This window comes from Pseudopodoces humilis, chromosome 1 (genome assembly GCF_049639895.1).
Source record: "Pseudopodoces humilis isolate 2021_Gansu_Grassland_sample_001 chromosome 1, ASM4963989v1, whole genome shotgun sequence".
Taxonomy (NCBI): domain Eukaryota; kingdom Metazoa; phylum Chordata; class Aves; order Passeriformes; family Paridae; genus Pseudopodoces; species Pseudopodoces humilis.
The window spans coordinates 46,994,313-47,013,801 of NC_142200.1; the positions used below are offsets into that span (position 1 = coordinate 46,994,313).

At 42.4% G+C, this 19,489-nt stretch overlaps 1 protein-coding gene across 7 annotated transcripts in view; it reads right to left on the minus strand.

Moving 5' to 3' along the window:
- GREB1L (GREB1 like retinoic acid receptor coactivator) overlaps positions 1-18,510 on the minus strand; it is a 133,213-nt gene extending 114,703 nt beyond the window's left edge. For all 7 annotated transcript variants that reach the window (XR_015773294.1, XM_088059950.1, XM_088059942.1 and 4 more), the window contains exon 1: positions 18,354-18,510. The gene's annotated coding sequence lies outside the window, so the exon portion shown is untranslated. The remainder of the gene's footprint in view (positions 1-18,353) is intronic.
- Positions 18,511-19,489: the final 979 nt, after the last annotated feature.

The window sequence follows — 19,489 nt, forward strand, 5'->3', positions numbered from 1 at the left end:
ATCTGCACAGGCCATGCAGACTCAGCTGCTTGCCTCAGATGCCAGAAGAACTGGACTTTTTGTCAGTTCCCTGACAATTTGAGTCATACAGCTTAGTAATGCTCTTTAAAGGGTTCTGAGAAAACCTGGATCAGAACAACCACTCATCATCTTCTCTAGGTCAGACACAAAAATTATGTTCCAAATATCCAGAACAGGGTTTCTATTTTCATTTATTTCAATCCTGAAATAAAATTTCCAGGTTTTGGTTTTTTTTCCCCCTCACAAAACTAATTCTGCAGAAAGAAATAAAATTTAATCAGTTCTTAAAAGAGTTCAGAACAGTTCCTCCACTGCCAAGTTTAAACTCTCAGGTCAACATTGACCTAGTTGGCACTAGTCCTACAAGTGATTTTTTTGATCTCAGTATAATTTCAAGACAGACTGAAAATATCCAAAAGGCTTGTTGGTGGTACCTATCACTTTCTGACCAAAAAAAAAAAAGACAAATAGCAGCACATATACATGTTCAAATAATTTTTACACCTGTCCAGTGTAAAATCCAAAAGTAGGATTTCTCAACCTAAAAGAGAATGCATGTTTAAAAATACTTCACAGTACATTTGGCACTAGTGGTTTGTGGAAAAAAACAAAACAACAAACTACTCAGTACTGGTGACTTCCACCCCATTGTGTTACGCTGCACCAGTCAGGCTTGGCATGCCACTCAGCAGGTAAACTAGATCAAGGAATTCATCCACCTGAAAAGCAACCTGGAAAACTGTGTTTTTTTTCCAGTGGGTTGTTCTGGCACTTATTCTGCCAGATCCCAGCATGCTCCGAACAAACAGCAGCAAAACAGGGGGAAAGGCTGAGACTGGAGTGAGGAAATGGGCAACCAGCAAGGAGCAAGGGCTGATGGACCGCAAGCCTCAGGCTCACTCACATGGTCTGATATGAACCTCCCTTAATGAACCAAATCACAGATGCAACTTTCTTTTAAAAGGATGGAAATCTCACAAGTATCCCTGACCCAACACTCACTAAATCACTGTTCCATAGGCACATTGCCACTGGCTTCAAAAAGAGCTGAACCCACATGCATCCAGGACCATGCTGAAAGCTGCAGACAACAGATCTCCTACTTGTGGAATGCAATCTGGAAAGCATGTGGGAAAAATAGAAGAGAAAGGGAAATTAACTTTTCTAACACCTCCAAGTCTGTGAAGTGACCTTCGGGAATTGCCTCCAAATTTCATCTACTGAGTGACAAGTAGGCTAAACTCAAATAAGCAAAGACCTGTAAGATGCCAAGACATTTATATTGAAAGTCTTTCTTTCTCACCCTCCTCTGTGACACAATATCATGGAAATACTCCAGGAAAGAGTTTCAATGACTGAAGGAAATAACAGTGGCTATCATTTTCCTACTGCACTGAGGGACTTCATCAGTTTTTTTGCAGGTAATACCTGTCTCTTTTGTCACATACGCCTTAGTTCCCCTTCAGCAGATACCAGGAACTATGAAATTCTTCTCTGAATGCTGAAATTCGGGGCAGGGAAGAAAACGGTATTGGAATGCATTTAAATAATCACAGCTACAGAGGACACACACATTGGTATATGCGGGGGCCTTGTACCCTACATGCATAAAACTAAAGGAAAAATATAGGCTTCTGCAATATAAATAAAACAGATGACTTAAAAATAACTTGAGTTCAAATCTAGCCAGCACACTACTACTAAGCAAACATCAGGAGGTGGGCAAACAGAGAATGATTTTCTGACAATTAAGCAAGAACAATAGCAAATATTCCATCTGCAATTAAGAATCTGAGTTTTGTTTTCACAGAAACAGTGGGGATTTCTTCAATAGTGACTTCAATTAACTTCTGCTCCCCCCCACTGACAAAAGGCTTAATGGGCCCAAAACCATGGCTGCTTTTCCCCAGCCATTTCAGACTGAAAAAACAATTTATTACATCTTCTCTAAAAAGGTTTCAATTACATTTATTACATTTGCCTACTGTACTGCAGGCATTCCCAGAGCTAAAACCCAAAAAAACCAAAACCACAACACAGACAAATAAATCCCAGTCAAACCAAGGCAGTAGCCTCTGAAAAACCGAAATCCCTTTAATATTAACAAAATTATTAAAATTAATAGGTCTGTTTTGTGGTTGTCACAAGGCAACCTGCTGATTCAGGGCAATGTCACCAACAGTATTCTTATCTGTAAAGGGTAAGAATCAATTGTTTGACAGAAACAAAAGAGAGCTCAACAGGAAATCAACCAGCTTGGGACAGATGGTCACTGAATCAAGTTTCACCCCTCCCCTCTCCAAAAATAGGCTTAAGAGGCATTTTCTGTTACCAAGCAACAGACCAAAGGAAGGCATAAATCTTTTCCTACGTGTTATTCCCCTCCTCCCCGACACACATACATTTCAATCTACTAGGGCGGTATGTTTGTGGGTTTATTTTCCACAGAGCAGGTAGGAGGGTTTATTCCGTGCAAGGACAATGCCTTGCTGCATGCCTCCTAGCCATGTTTCCTCTTTTTTAAGGCAAGAAGGAGGTGAACTGTATCCATGCTACGAGATCTACCATGAAGACGGGTTAGAAGCAGGGATGCAATGCTAGTTAGTAACCCCTCCTTGTTCCGCCAAGGTGACCTGAGAAATTACTCCCTACAGAGGGGAGTTCCTAATCACTATTTTACATAAAATCAAGATGACCCTCATCACACCCTGACAAAAGGTCACCACTTTTTTTTTTAAACTCATCAGAAAACCCTTTACCTGCTTTAACCCATGAAAACCCATAAAATCTAATTCCCGAAAACGCACCATGATATCTTTAATACAATGTACAGAGCAGCGGGCTTTTAAGCCATTTGAATTTTAGGAGCATTAATTCTCTAGTACATCAAACACCGTAAGTGGGAATTGGGGTATGGGATGAGTAGGAAAGGATAATCAACATTTACTATTCTGGTGAGCCAGTGGAGGAAAAAAGGGCTGGAACAGGGGGGGTTGGATGGAGGGGAGAAAGAGACCCGAAGAGGCTGTTTGCAGAGATCAGGGAGTAGGGGGAGGGGAGCAGAGCCCGGGGCTGAAGGACAGCGCCTCTGAAATTCAGATTAGCATCCAGGGAACAAACCGGTTTGTTTGACCACCCCCCCCCCCCCCATCATATAACCAGGGACAGACTGGCAGCCAGCAAAAAGAGATGGGAGTTAAATTTAGCCACACAAAGAGTAATCTGCGATAAATTTTTAAAAAATAAAATAATTAAAACTAAATAAATAGATAAATAAATAAAAAAATAAATGGGTTTACGATTACAGCCCTCACAGAAATTAATTAAATGGGGAAGAAAAGGTCTCACTTCAGCAACAAACTGGGTAATCACCCTTTAAAAGCACAGAGCCTGGATTACCACTGACACAGACTACTAAAACATATGGCCAATAAAAAAAAAAAGAAAAAAAAGAGGGGGCTTGGGGGGAGGGGAAAGGTTGTGACAGCATGTGGTCTGCAAGAGCTTTATTTACTCCCTCCTCAACTACTGCTTTCTTTAGCTAGCTGAAGACCTTCTGCAAGACACAGCCTACTTTGACAGGGTATTTCATGTACTCCTTTGACAGCAGTGCAGACGCTGGTTACCACCACTATGGTGGGTAAACAGAACCCTGGCCATGGGCTGCTTCACTGACCAAAGGCCTTGGACTTTGGAATCCATTTCACCACAAAGTCATCTCAGAGGAGACGCTGCCCCGGCTCTCTGTACATGGCAAAGAGTTTTCACGGGCAAACCAGAGACTGTGATGTCTAAATTCAATTAATTAAAATTAATTTAAATTCAACAGAAGGTTTGAACACAAAAGCCAAATAGCTGGTCGTATGTGTGCCAAGAGCACCATTTGTTCTTTGAGGTCTTAAGCTTTCTGACAGAAGCATGAAGCTTAGCAGCCCAAGGACCTGACCAGGAGACTTGAACTAAGGACCCTCCAGGCTCAGCTATAAAAGACCTTAACAGCAAAACATTACTATCATATGGTGCTTTAAAACAATCCCAGGCCAATAACACCCTCGGTTTAGAGAGAGGGAAACTGAGGCATGTAGAAGCCATGTGCCATCTCTCAGTGGCAGAATTTGGAAATAAAACCACATCTTCTGCAGACCCAAGTCCACACTGTAATATCACCCTGAGTAGGCATGTAAAAGCAAGCAAGTTGTTATTTATGCAAATTCATTGCCAACATCAACATTTTTACAGCTATTATTCCTAACCTCTTCACAGCTGAGCAAGGAACCTGTAGATTAAATCCAATTCTTTACCAAAATTAGTCTCTCCAATCAGGCAGGCAATGACAGTCATTCCAGAGTTATTCAGGAATGGATAAACTTATTTTCCTAACACATTCAGAATTTGGCTAAATAGGACATGAAACTACAACCCTTCTCTAATGCAAGTTAGCAATTTCTCTATAAATATAAAATTAATTATGGACTGCAAGGGTTTTGTTTCTTTTGTACATTGGTGTAAGTGATGCAAAGTATACCATGGCAGCAAAAGCTCCACACTCTTTACCTGCTAATACACAGACCATCATCTGGGAGAAAAACATATATGATAGCTTTGCATAAGCATTTATTACAGTTTTAAAAGAGGTGTTTTCTCTCACATTTAAATATATGTCCCTTACACCACTCTGCCATGGTAAGAGAAAGAGAACCAACTAAGAGGGGAAAGAAAGGTTGTTTTTTCTTTTTTCCTCTTAAATAAATCATCATGATTTTTCTTCAGTGACCAAAGAAATTCCATATTCCCTGGCCAAGGTGCTATCTCCGGACACATTGCATGTTTCTCGGTTGAAATGTAAAAGGACACAAGTTTACTTCAAATCTCTGTCAATAATTCTATGATTCTATGAAATAAGGTCTGAGGAAACTGCATTCCAGTATCTTTCTTAGAAAAATCACAACAGGTTTTCTTTGGATTCTCCATTTCTCAAATTGCTAGTTTAGAACTCTAGGTCTTCTAACACAGTCCATCTTAATAATTAGTTTAACTTGACTCTTTACCTTGAACTAAGCCATTCAACAGCAAAATAAAGCTTCTGTCTGTGAATTACCCAAACAAGTCCCCATCCTTTTTTGCCATAGAACATAACAGCAATAGGCAGTGTTCAAAACATAAGAACATTCTTCAGTCTTACTAAAATCATAATAGCACTACTCTTCATTAAAGGATGGGCAGAAAAATAGAACAGTAAAGAAGAGTGAGCACCAGTTAAAAGCTCTGTTAAATAAAAATAAGTTTATCCATAGAAACAGAGAAACAATTACAAAAGGGATAACCTACAGGGATGGGTAAGCCAGTAAAAACTGCAAGTAGATAATTGCAAACCTCATTTCCAAAACAAAGAACATCAGAACCTGAATATTATCCTTCTTGTGACTACATTGCATTTAACTATTTACTCCCCAGTTTGACATCAAAGTGTCAAAAGGGGATATTTCTCTTAAAACAATTTTCTGCCTATATATTCAGTTTGGGGCTATTTTCCCCAGCACACATAATGACAGAATGGACACAAAATTCACCAGTGCGTTCTCCTGTCTCTGCACACTGGCTGAAAGGAACACAGTTTTTGTAATTTATTCCAGATCAGAAAGGCAGTGTGACAACACAGAGAATAGACCACATTTTCAACAAGCATTTCTTAATTAGAAATTTATCAGTCTCTCTCAGCATGAACTGCACTTTGGAACAAGGAGGACAGAATTGTTTTAATTAATTCATCCCAAGGCCTGCCTCCTTCCAGGCATATGGCCTCAAAATACACTTGCTTCTGTCTTTGGGGGAAAGGATTAGTTATGAATCATAAAACTGTTCTGATTTCTGGTTCTTGTTAACTTGCCAGTCAACTTCTGCCTGAGGTGGAATTTCTCAAAGAAAATTCAATCTGCAGTTGCAAATTTCTAGTTCTTTCCCCTCCTTGCTATGTTTTTTTACAAAACCTTGATCTCCCACAGTTTATTCAGATAATAATTTGGAGCAGGAAAAGGTATCTTATCATCCAGCCTCCGTTCCTCTTTTCATAATTGCAACAAAAAAAGCACAACCCCTCTTTTCCACACTTGGCTGGTTTTCCTCTACATATGGAATGTGTTCAGCCAGACTATGACAGGGAGAAACTGCAACCCACATACTGAATTCATCACATAAGAATCAATATGTCCAGAAAAATAAAACATATGGACATACATACAACTCAACAGAAAGATGATGGAGGGCATGTCTTTGAAAACTGCAGTTCCCAAATCTCACTGATTAACAAAATAAGAAGTGATTGACTGAAATAACAAGTATCTCCTTTTTATTCATGCTTTATTTGAGCCCTGAAAAAAGTTTAAAATTAATAGTCCTGTGCTTATTCCAAGTTTCTTTAGAGTAAGACATTTAATTATGAAGGTGAATCTAGACAGACTGATTTTAGACAATGCAACAATGTCAATCCATCAGGTATCATTATTACCCTTTGATGCTCAATCTTCCATCCCAAACAGGCAAAACAACCTCTTACGGAGTCACTCAAGCTTTGCAGCCTTCCTATTAACACATGCCCAGCGATGCCTCAATCACCAGACCATCTCTGTTGCCATCCACCAAAGTGACAAGACCAGCAGGAAGATACCAGTAGCAGATCTCACGGAGTCTCTCTGTTGATGCATGTGACTAGTTGTGCAACCAGCACATACTTCTGATGATACACAGAAAGCACATCTGGCACATAGCAGAAAAATGGCCAGAAAGAAGGCAGTGGAAAGCAGGTCACCAAAACAGTTCAGGTTGCCAGTAGCCAGTTCCTTCGGTATCTTTATAAAGGCCTTGAGCCAGATGAATTGTTTTAGGACGCTGTATCTTACCAATAGGTAATACTGCAAGGTTTTATGGGTTTTGTACGACCCCACTTTACAACCAACAACAGAATCATTCAGGTCAGAAGGGTCTGAAGGTCAACCAGTCCACACCCATATTCTTGGCAGGACCACATTGGAAATCCCATTAAAACAACACATAACATATTTTGGTTCATATATATATATATATATATAATTTATTAATATTAATAAAATTAATTGTTTTGACTTATTATCCTGTCAAATCTAACTGTGAGGTTCTCAGTGATTCTCTGCTAGAGTACAATGAATTAAGAACTGAAGGTCCATTTCATAAAAATAAAAAGCCCAAGGCACAAAACAGCTTTTGTTAAAGGAAATTAAATGTTTTATTGATGCAAATGCTTCATCTGTTTCCCAACATGCAGTTTTTGCAATTTGGACAAACTGAAAGTGACCCATAAAGTAAAGATACAGTCATGTCAAGGTTATACACTGAGGTTCAAGCTGTTCTTGTTTATATAGTGAATCAGAATAGAGAACATAAGCTTAAAGTATCGGTATCATCCAACATAAGAAGAATCAAAACTATGCAGCATCTGTTGCATTCCTCTCTCTTTTTCAGCCCTAAACCCCTGAACTGCATGTTACTGAACTCAAATTTGAGCCCATTTTCACAGGAAGATTCAATTAAAAAGCATCTGGAAGAACACTGTCTTTTACTGAAACTAAGTCCCAGATCCAATTCTTATTTATTACACCACTGGGACAGCATCCTTTAAATCCATGGTAATCAAAAGCAAACATGTTTTTTTTGCTTTCAACCAGACATCAAAGCAACAATGTTAGAATGAATTTTCAACTGTTCTGAATCTACAGGATATATAGATCTGCCTTATCCAGCAGGAGGGACTCTGGCAACACACATGCAACTTCACAAGTTCAACTCAGCAGTTAATCCATCTGGCTTTAGCACATAATCAGAAATGGATTTACTGCAGTGACAGCAAATGGAGCTGAAAACCTACTCTGCACGGTGTAGGGGAGTGCTTAACTCCTTATTGCAAGCATGGCCTCCCTCTTTCTACACCAAATCCACATGACAGCTGGACTCACCCCAAAGTCAAGCTTGACAGAAAGCCAGTCAGCTGCGCTGCAGATGAAAATTGAGCATCTATCTGCACAGACACCAGACACAAGACTTCTCTGAATAAAACAGCCAAGCTGGACAGTCAACAAGCAACACTGTTCATTATGTTAGCTGAGAGCAGCCAAAAAAATCCTTTTTTTCCCCCCTTACTTCTCAGGCTTTTCTGCCACAAGGTCACATCTGCTGTTTAAAATTAATTTTTTTTGTTTGGTTGAGGTTTTTTTTCAGAATTTTTGTTTATTTTTTTGTGGTGGTGGCCTTTGTTTAAAAGCTTCCAAGGCATACTGTTTTGAATAACATTACCAGTGGCACATCTACAACCCACTGAGAACTCACTGGTCTATAAAGGCAAACTGTGAACACAGCATAAATCATCTCAGCCAGTCAATCATTAAAAAAACTAATCTTCTTTAACGACACACTAATTTATTGAACCAGTATGATATTAGATCTCAGCATTCCTAATTCATGTCCTTTTCTGTTTCATATATATATATATATGTATATATATATATATATGTATATGTACATGCACAACCACACACACTATCCTTTATAGCTTTGAGTACTTTGGAGGAGGCAACTGCCTCTGTATTTTCCATGCAGCACTTTAAACACTTTCAGACATGTAGTAAGAAAGAAGAGTATTACTAAGTTAATGCAGCAAAACAAAACAAAAAAAAATCTCTATGTTTAGATGCCCTGTCATTTCACAGCTCTTGACACAAAAGTTTGTGACAGCTAATGTTTTAATCTTTGTGCCCTTGAAATCCAGCTCACCTTCCACATCTGCTTATAATCACGATCCTTACTTCACCTTCTTCCTCCAAGTCCACAGTCTGGCAGGCAAGTTGTCTTCATCCTGCTCAAAAGGCTTGGAAATCGAGTGCTGACACTCCTACTGAAAAAAAAAGTGGCAAGCACTAGCTGTCAAAATTTACTGGAACTGCTGCAAAAGGGACTGTGTGGATATGCATATTTTTCACTTTGAATTTCTGCTTTAAATATTCCTTCAGTGGTTCTGTGTGTCTGTTGGAGACATTAAAGTGTTCTTGGATGGCTTTGCCTTTCCCACCCTTCTCCTCTAGGTTTTCTTCAAAACTGCTGCTCTGTGGGGTGGTACTGATCACTTGGCCAATCCACCTAATTTCTTATTGTTCTCACAACTAAAAATTTCTCTCTAAGAGGTTAAGATTCAAAAGTGTAACAGCAGTATTTTAACATCGCATCTATACAAATTAATTTTTGAAAGTGTTTTTTTACAAGAATAGGAAGCCATCATGTTCTTAAATGTCACATACAACATGACTGGATGGAAGCTGTTTCCCCCTTCTTGATTCAGTTATATTGTAGTTATAAAAATCAAGACCTATTTCCCGGTCTTCCCAAAGGAATCACCTAATTGCACTAAGAATTTGATTCTGTATAAGTGGTTTAAAGAAATTACAAGATTAAGCTTCCTTTATGAAACAGCTGCTCTCAAAGTGGGCTGAAAGTGTAAAAGAGCAGGAGAATAAAGCCACCTGATGCTCCAAAGCAACAGAGATTGGGAGACCTCCTGGGAAGCCGCAGGGAGATGGCCAGAGAGGCAGGAACAAAAGCAGTAAAAGTAGATGGTTTGCTCTCCTGAATGGCAGAACTGAGATGCAGTCGTACACTGTGAAACGCATTATCACCAAGGAGATAGTAAGTAGAGAACTAATGGCAGTGAAGTACTGTACCAGCAGTAAAAGGACATGGGGCTCAGGACAGGGAACAGAGCACTTAGCTCTCTGCAAATTCTAAATCAAGCCATCAAGAGAAAGTTTTATAACATGCTCTTCATTCTGAGTGTGGGTAGGCAACAGTAATATTTACAAAACTTTGCTGTGAACACCCCTATTTTAGCAGTGATTCCAGTGTAAAGAGGTTGTTGCCCAGATTCCTTACAGCACCAGAAGCAGCTGAGCTCAGCTATCTGCGTTTGCTGTTCCTTACCACTACACCATCTCTTTGAAGTGGGTGTGATGGAGAAAGAGCTTGGATCTCACTAAGCCCAGAATGCTGTGCCACACTTCACTTTTTTAATAAGTGATAATTTCCTCTTTATTAGGAAGACTGTGGAGGATTAGGCTCACAACAGTTTCCAAACACTCTTCTAATTACTCAATTACACCTGAGTGATAACTCAACAAGGGACCATACACATGTCTCCCTGAGCATTGGCATTACAATTGCATGTGACCACCTCTATCTTTTAAAAGACAGCTGGAAATAATGTAGAGGGGGAGGGGGAGTGGTGGCATAAGGGAATTCTACCAAATTAAAAGCAGAATTTAACTATCACACTCCCAGAAAAAATTTACTTAGGTTTCCTTATTCCTACAGACCTGGGAGTCTATAAGAAAGCAAGCTTTGAAGTTGGAGGTAGCATTATAAAAGAAAGGGGATGAGGAAGGACAAATCACAGTATCTCTCAAATTTGCAGAATGCTAGACGTAAAATGTTTCATATGCACATTAATAGTTCTTTAAGAAGCCAAACTGAAATTTAGTTAGGTTTTAGAGAAAAACAGTGGCATAAATGGAGTCTTTCTAAAAAGGTTACTGATTTCTCTGAAATTTTGGTGCTGTACACTCCATTCAACAGAGAAATCAATGCTGCAGAGAGAGGTGCAGCAGAATTTGGTGCAAAAGGACAGGAGTACCATGAAAAAAGTTCAGCAGCTTAAAATAGTCATCCAAAGAAGCTTCACACTGTAGGTTCTAGGGAAATATTACCAGTTTTGGTGAGACACACAAATGAATCTTCATTTTAAAAAGGGAGACTACTAATAAGAGTGTTTCAGACCACAGTTACATTCAGTAACTAAGTTCTTCACTTGCCTGAAAGTGCTCTGATCAGATCACACCAAGGGTCTTGAAAAGAGCTAATTACAGACAGTGGTGGAGATAGGAGACAGAGAACAAGAAGATCTCTGCACAGCATTTCACAAAACTAGTCACCCTGGTCTTGCTCATGGAACCAGTACAACAGATGTCTGGTAATCTCTTAAGTAACACTATCTTAAGTCTGCCCACACTGTTTTCTGTTCACAGCTCCAGCAGTTTGAAAAACTACCTCAAAATAACCTCTCCAAAACCTTACATGAGAAATATTAATCAATCATATCTTGTCATACTGACTCTGGCTGCTCCCTACCTTCTTATTCTTCTGGTGATTTTATGTCACAAAATATAGTTCTTCCTATCTTTTATATTTTATGAACGTTTTATTGGTCAGTGTAGTGTAACTGGTAAAAAAAAAAAAAAAAAAAAAAGCAAATTAACCAAAGCACTTGACAGTATATGATGCAATATTGTCAGGTCAAGTATATGGAGGGCTTTTTTTTTTAATAAACATCTGAGGTGCCATGGAACTTAAAATGCTAACTCAATGAGAATAACATTAAATATTCTTCAATGAAAGTAGTAATTTACACAATGCTTTAGGGTCTCTCATGACCCAAAAGAATTTCAGAAGTTGTGACATTATTGTGTGACAGAATAAGACAACAGAAACCATCTCACTAGGCTTCAGCAGTCATCCAAACCAAACCTAATTACATTTTAGAATCACAGAATCATAGAATGATTTAGGTCAAAAAAGACCTATATGATCATTGAGTCCAAACATCAATCCAGAATTGCCAAGTTCACCACTAAACCATGCCTCTAAGTGCCATGATTACAGCTCTTTTAAATACCTCTGTGCTGGTCTTGCATTAATGAACATTTGGTGAGTAGGGAAGAAGCCACCCATGGAGATAATTTTTCTGTGAGAGACTGCTAAAAGCTTCCTCTGTGCCTAGCAAAAACCAATAGCTGGTTACCTCTGAGAATTGACAACCTACTGAAACATTCAGAAGCTGGGTCCATCTCTGTGACATTCACATTTTAAAGATGGGCAAGCCTGGGAAATCTCTCTCTTGGCTTCCAGCTTTGGAAGAGGTAACTGGGTGGCGGCTGGACCGGCCCTATGTGGCCTGGCCGGGATTTCCTGTCCCCTGAGGGGTGATGAACGGGCTGCCCAGCCCCTCACCAGGGGCCTGTCCTGGTGGGCAGCTGGAGCCTCTTCCCAGCGAGGCCAGGCTCCTTCCCGGCAGAGCCCAGCGGTCCCTTTTCCAGCAGCACCGCTGAGCCATGCCAGCCGGGGGCTATGTTGGCACCAGGAACAGCCATGTGGCCAGGACCAACACTGGGAGTGGCCCTGCCATTGGTGCTGGGGATGGTCCTGAGGCCAGGAGAGGCTGGGGGCTGGGACCAGCCACCACCATCTTGTACCAGGACCAGCCACGTGGCCAGGACTGTGCGGCCAGAATCAGCACAACCAGGACAGCCGCACGCAGCTATGGCTACTTCGGCACGGCTCACAATGAACTTTGTTTAGCCACTTTTAGCCAGCCATGCTGTGGAGAGAAGGACAAGAACAGCAGCAGCAGCTTTTCTTGTGGAGCTGGTGGTCGGCATGGCTCGCACAGCGTCGGCAGACACCCTGTGAGCAGCAACGAGAGGCACAGTGAGCAATCTCCCCGATGCACAGCCTGGATGAGAGCAACCTTTCAGCGCTGCAGAACTCTATAAAAACTGTTTCAGTTGATAAAGCTTGAGAACAGATGAACCTACAAAGACAAATTCTCTCCCAAGTCAGGAAAAAGAAAGGCTGAAGACAAGTAAGGAGAACAACGTGGGACATCGGGGTCAGTAAAGAAGGAGTCAAATTCTAGTTAGGAGGGGATTGAGGAGATGTCTTGGTTTTGGGCTGGAATTCTCTTTGTAAGGCTGTGGCAAAGATATATTTTTGATACATCAGAGTTCATTTTTTCCCTGTAATTCATGAAGCGCATGGGGGGATGCAGCATTCACCCGCAGCCCATGAGAAAAGGACACTCTTGCTGGAGCGTGTGGATGCTGAAAAGCTGTAATCTAATGAGAAACTTGAACAGAGAGAGATGAGAGACTTTTCCCAGGGATTGAAGAAGAAAGGCCTCTGTTCCCAGAGATAAAAGAAAAGAACTTTTGGGTTTTTATGCTAGAACAGCTCATCCTTAAAATAGTCCCCATAAGTTGACACGGCCCACGAAAGCAGCTCTGGGAAAGCTGCAAGGCATGGGAGGGACTTTCACACTGCAAACAGATTTTCCTTTCCTGGATGGCTGATTCACCGTGCCATTGAAGCCACAAGAGAACTGTTTCTTGTGGAGAAGTCTCCATGGCACGGCAAGAGAAACTCCTCTCCCTACAAGAATTGATGAAAGACTATTGTAGAGGTGGTAGCTGACTGAAAATCCTAGCTTTTGTCTCTACGTTGTCCGTGTGAAAGAGGTTGTGAAAAGAGGAGGAGAAGTGTTCTGAAGGTTTAATTCTGATTCTCATTATTCTTTTAGTTCTGTTAATAAAGTTTTCTTTATACCTTTTAAGTTTTGAGCCTACTTTGCCTTCCTCCTAATTCATATCTCACAGCAGGAAATGAGTAAATAATTCTAGTAGGTGCATTAGTGATTTTAGCAAAAGCTAAGCTCACCATATTATTTGGTGCGCTGGCCGGGAAACTCAAATAGGCAAATCTAAACCACTACACAAAATTGGTGTTTCTGCCTGGTTTTGAACTGAAACCGCCACAATCTCCAAGGCTGGTGACTCAGCAGCTTCCCTGTGTAGGCTGTTACAATGCTGGACAAACCTTTCCATGCAGAAATCTTTCCCAATATCCAATCTAAACCTCCCCGGTGGAAGCTGAGGACATTTTCTCTTGTCCTATCACTTGTTATGTGGCAGAAGAGATCAACACCCATCTAGCAAGGTGGTCCCCTCTAAGCTTCTTCTTCTCCAGGCTAAGCAATTCTGCCTCCCTCAGCTGCTCCCCATAGGATTTATGTTTCAGAACCATCATCAGCTCTGCTGCCTTTCTCTGGAGACTCTCCCGCACCTCAATGCCCTTCCTGAATTGAGGGGCCCAAAATGGAACACAGGATTCAACCTCAGCCAGTGCTGAATACAGAGGGACAATCACTACTCTGGTCCTGGTGGCCACAGTATATGATATAAGCCAAAATACCACTGGCCTTCTTGGCCTCCTGGGCACATGCTGCCTCATGTTTAGCTGGCTGTCAACAAATACCCCTGGGTCCTTTTCCATCAGGTACATTTCCAGCCACTCCTCCCAAGGCTGTAGTGCTGCACGGGGTTATCATGACCCACAAGCAGGACTTGGCACTTTACCTCATTAAACCCTGTACAACTGGCATTGGCCCATCGATCCAGCCTGTAATTTCTGTAAGAATGCCATACTTCTGTTTGATACTTCCAGGTCAACAACAACAGAGTACAAAATCTGGCTGTCCCCACTGTGAATAAACACTGTTCCAAATTTCTGTCATCTACAAGTTCCTCCAACAGATATCCCATGTTTTTTTACTTCTGGATTATAAAAACATTAATGATTCTATTTAATTATTAAGAGCCTAATGCTACTGGATACCTCCCCAATACATGCACCTTCAAAGAATGGCTCCTTGGTTTTGGGTCATCTTCACTACCTACCTACAAATTCAAATCCATTAACAGGGGCTATAGTAACCTGCTTACAGTTGCAGATAAGTTTTTGCAATAACTCGCTGAAACTTTATTCACTAGATCTCTCCTTATTATGTGAGGACATCTTCAGAGTTCTTAGAAACAAGATGTGATTGGGTTATACAAGAAATAGAATTGGTCCATGAATATATCTCCACACAGAATACAGCATGAAACAAAACTATCTGGAATTTTTAAAAAATAAAACCTGAAACTACACTAGGCAAGACCATTTTGAACACATATTCTTACAAGCAATACTTTTCTCAACATAGTAAGGAAAGTAATGACAAGATGGGATTTGAGGAAAGTCAACAATTCTGAAAAAAAATAACAACACATTAATTGCAAAAGTTTAGTGTTGTTTTATGACTGCTGCTGTAATCTGTTTCAGGATATTGCAGATATCTTAATTGCTTACTATATCTAATCAACTCCAGTCCACAAGACTCATTCTCTAAGACATGACTGTCAGAATGTCAGGGCTTAATACTCCTTCATTTATTGGTTTTCCCAACAGTTCTCCCCCTCACAATTATGTTTTAGAAACAAAAGAAAATGCATCATTTGCATTACGTGCAAAAAATGACTATGCAAGAATAGGCAAAGCACATACATCTCAAAGAGGCTGTTCTTCAGAAGTATAAAGCCAAATATCTGAGATGCTTTTCTTACATTATTGATTTCACAATCCTTTTTTGGCAAGAGTCAAAAGGTGATGCCTTAATATCATGTCCAAGCTCCATGTTTTGTTAATTATGTCCTACCTAGCTAAATGCCCCCTGTAGCTTCAATTAGACATGGTATTCTTCCTCACTTCCCGTCTTGATTATTGCGCACTGTTGCTAAGCGCTAGTTAACAGTTGCCACATTTACCCAAAGTTGGCTGCATTTCAGTGGTCATTCAAAGAATTAAATACAAAGCATATGGTACAGAGACATAGCAAAAAAAGCACTTTTAAAAACCATATCCTTAATATAAAAGGTACTACAAAACTGGTCACACTGCTGAAAATAAAATCCTTACAATCCTATGCCCACTCCAGATTTCCTAGAAACACTGAAAATTAGAGAGAAATGCATTCAATTTTTGTTTTTAGCTTTCAGTAAGAGGTTTCCTAGAGTATATTTTTTGACATTATACTGAGTCTAGTTTTACACTGAATAAACAGTCCAGCATTCATAGTGTGATGGCTTCAAGGTACAGACATTTTTCCCCTTAAAAAAATAGTTTCATTCTCTATATCCCATAGCAATTAATCAGAGTCTCCTAAATTGGACTCCAAATTTTCTTTACCTTGTATCTGCAAAATACTTTGGACGTGATTTGTTGAACTGCCAAATATCAATGCCATTAGCTATGTGTTTTCGAAGACCTTGAACCAACTGGGTTTTTTTGAATTCTAGACAAACTTTTCACACAGTCAGATCACCCCTCCTTTCATCTGTGATGTCCTCATGTGATCTTAAGAAACTTCACGTAATTTAATTATCCCAGTAAAAACTCAGTAATCAGCTTGCCTATTACTGCTTATTACCTTTAGTATTACATCGTGGACTTAAAAACTGCCTTACCAAAAAATCCTCACTGTTTATGATCGCTACATTATCTACAGCCAAACCCAACCAATAAAAATTCCTGGTATGCACAAATTGTTTCTTACAGCTATTTTTTTTTTTCCTGTTAAACACCTTAGAAAAAAATTGTTTCACACAAACACTGCCAACAGTAAGCAAAAATAGAAACTTAATTTTTTATCTTTATTTACAGATGTTGAATTAAACCTTCAGGGCTGAGAACCAAATAATTTAAACATGCAGGCACATATTTAGCATTATTTGTTCACTTTCCGAAGCATTTTTTTGAGAATACTGGAGAATATACGAGAAAAAGTATGTTTATTGTAAAATCCACCAATGTTAAAAATTACAAATAACTAAATATTTCTCAGCAGCTCTGACAATACTCTCACAATCCCTATTCCTTTGCAAAGAGGTATTTAACAAGCTAATCCTCCAGCTTCGTAAGTGCTTTTGTTGTACTCACAAGCAAATTCTACAGCATAATGTTTAAAATGGTTAAAGATTTTTTTAATCCACTAGCACATATGTAATAAGTTTTTCAATCAACATAAGACCCATCCTTGTTTCTCTTTAGGGTGCAGATCCCTTAATAAAAACCAAACATAGGCCTGCATTACATTATTTAAAAGTGATTAAAGCTTTACTTCAGAAACCACATGTATAACTATAACTGCACCTATTTGCTTCACCTCTCTAACAAGAGTAATAATTGTAAAAATAAATAAAATTAAGTTTCCGTAATTCCTAGTCAGGCAATAAGACACAACACTTTCTTCTCAGCAGCCTTTTTATTTCCATCTTTTAAAAAGCTCTTTGTAACAAGGTATCAATGAAGTATGAAGAATATGAAGTATTATTTCAGTAATACTTAAAGTACCATTCAGTGGAAAAGTCTGAAGAAGCACCAATTCAAAGAAAAGTAAATGGAATAATGTAAAAAACAAAAAAAGGTCCTATCTTCAGCGTATTCAAAGCAAACATACTGACAAGCAGCAGACATGGGAGCATTTTTCCACGGGGTAACTGAAAGAGTCTCCCGCACTTCAAACACATCTAACCATTGATAATTCCTAAATTTCAGAATGTGGATAAATATTTGCAGGCTTGGGGCCTAAACAAACAGCAGCGCTTGGCCCACCCGCTGAGCTGGCCGAAATGGTGTACACAAAGTTTTCGTCTTTCGGAGGTTTCGGGGAGCGCTGGGAGGGAAGGGCCGGACCCGGCGGTACCTAAAGACCCCTGTGTACATCTGTCAGCTGCCGCGGGGAGCCGCCGCCGCCTTCATCCCAGCCGCTTTTTTCCCGTTTTACCTTTACTTCCCAACACCAAAGGAACCGTGTCGGCCAGCTGCCCCCGCGATGGAAGCTTCACGGACTATCAGCCGGTGACACGGCCCTCGGGACAGCGCGGCCGCCACCGCGCGTCGGGGCCGCAGCGTCTCCCGGGGACACAGCCGTCCCTCCGCCACGGCGACATCCCCTCATCGCCGCGAAGGGGGCCCGGCGCCCTGTCCTCCCCTCCCTCTTCAAACCCGGCCTGCACATGTGCAGAAGTGCCCCCAAACACCCCCGTCCCGCGGGCCACCCGCAGCCGGCGCTGCCGCCCCGGGCGCAGCCTCCCGCGGGCGCGGGGGGCGAGGCGTCCGGGCCCCCTCTGCCGGCGGGCGCCCGCCTGGCAGCGCGGGGCGGGGGCGCGCACTCGCCGCCCGCCCGCGCCCCGGCTGAGCCACCTGCACCCCCCGCGCCCGCTTCGTCCCGAGGCTTGGCTGCCGCCCGCCCGCCCGGCCACAGCGGCTGCTTTGCTCCCGTAGCCCCACCGGCCAAGGTTCTCCCACCTCCGCCGTGCTCCATCCGCTCGGGTTATTCCTCTCGTCCCGATCCAAGACGCCGGTAACAAAGGGCTGGAGCCCACCGAGGGGAGGGCGTCCGCAGCCCGCGGGTGACACGGGCGCTGCCCGCCGTGCCGCTGGCAGCCCGCAGCCCCCCGCCGCCGCCGCCCCCGGGCTGCGCTCCGCGGGGTGACAACGCCGAACACGACTCGGCAAGCGGAGACGCCGCCGCCGCCCGATCCCGCTACCTTTGTGCCCTCCCAGAAACCGGGGAGAAAGCGAAGCAAAGCCCCGCACCGCTCTCTTACCTTGCTGGGCAGAGAGAGAAAAAGTTGAAGCACTCTCCTTCTACACCTCCCTCACTTCTTTGTTTAAATTTAAATATTTGAAATTCTGGGGCTTTGTTTTTTGTTTTTTAATTTCCCCCTCCCTCCCCTCACGCCGAGCACTGCGCTCAGGCAGAGTCCCTGCCGGCGCCCTCGGTGCCACTGTCTCTCCCTCTCTCTCTCCCTCCCTCCGGGTCTCGGTCTCTCTCTCTCGGCGAGAGGAGAGGAGAGGAGGGGAGGGGAGGCGAGGGGAGGAGAATGGGGCGGACCCGCAGGTGCCGCCCCTCCTGCTCTGTCAGCGGGAGGAGAGGGGTCGGGGGCCGGTGGGCGGTGGGAGCGGGAGCGGGCGGTGGCTGCGGGAGTGCCGCGCTCAGGTGCGGAGGTGTCCGGCGGCGGCAAGCCCGGCCATGCCCCAGGGCGGCGGGGCTGGGAGGGGGGTGCCAGCGTTGTGTCAGGGATTGAGGTGATGGAACGGGCGCTACTGTGGCATGAGGCAGATGGAGTGCAGTAAGGCTTGGGACGTAGCGGCTGGGACTCGGTGACGACGGAGCGAACTGGGACGCTTCCAGTCTGTGAGGGAAGGGGCGAAGCCCTGCACTGAGAGGAGTTAAGATAGGAAGTGTCAAAACCCTGTCGGATATCCAGCGTGGCTCGGTGGCCGCTAGGGCAGAAGATGGCACTGGGAGTGCCATCTGCCCTGTGAGAGATGGCCCTGCAGTGCACGCAGGTCAGAGCTGTGGGCAGAGCTGAAATTTGGGTGGGAGGATTACCCCTCCTTTAGTTAGCAATGGAGCTGGTCCAGGAGTGCTGAAGTAGAAGCTGAAGGGACTTAGCATGCTAGGAGGTTGCTGGAGGCGAACAGGAGAAGGGCACTCTGACTATATTTGTGTCTGATATTAAATTGAACTGATACTATGTCTGATATTTAATTGTAAAGGATATTGTGTTGTATAGATTGGAAACAGAAGGATCAGGAACATTTAGATCTGTAAACTGCATCCCAGTGGATGGGGAAGAAGCGGGTTTGGATCCTTGGTGTGTATAAAGATGAAGGTCAGACATAGCAGGGAAGGAGACTAGAAATATAGCCAGGTGCTCTGAGGGTAAATACCCACTGA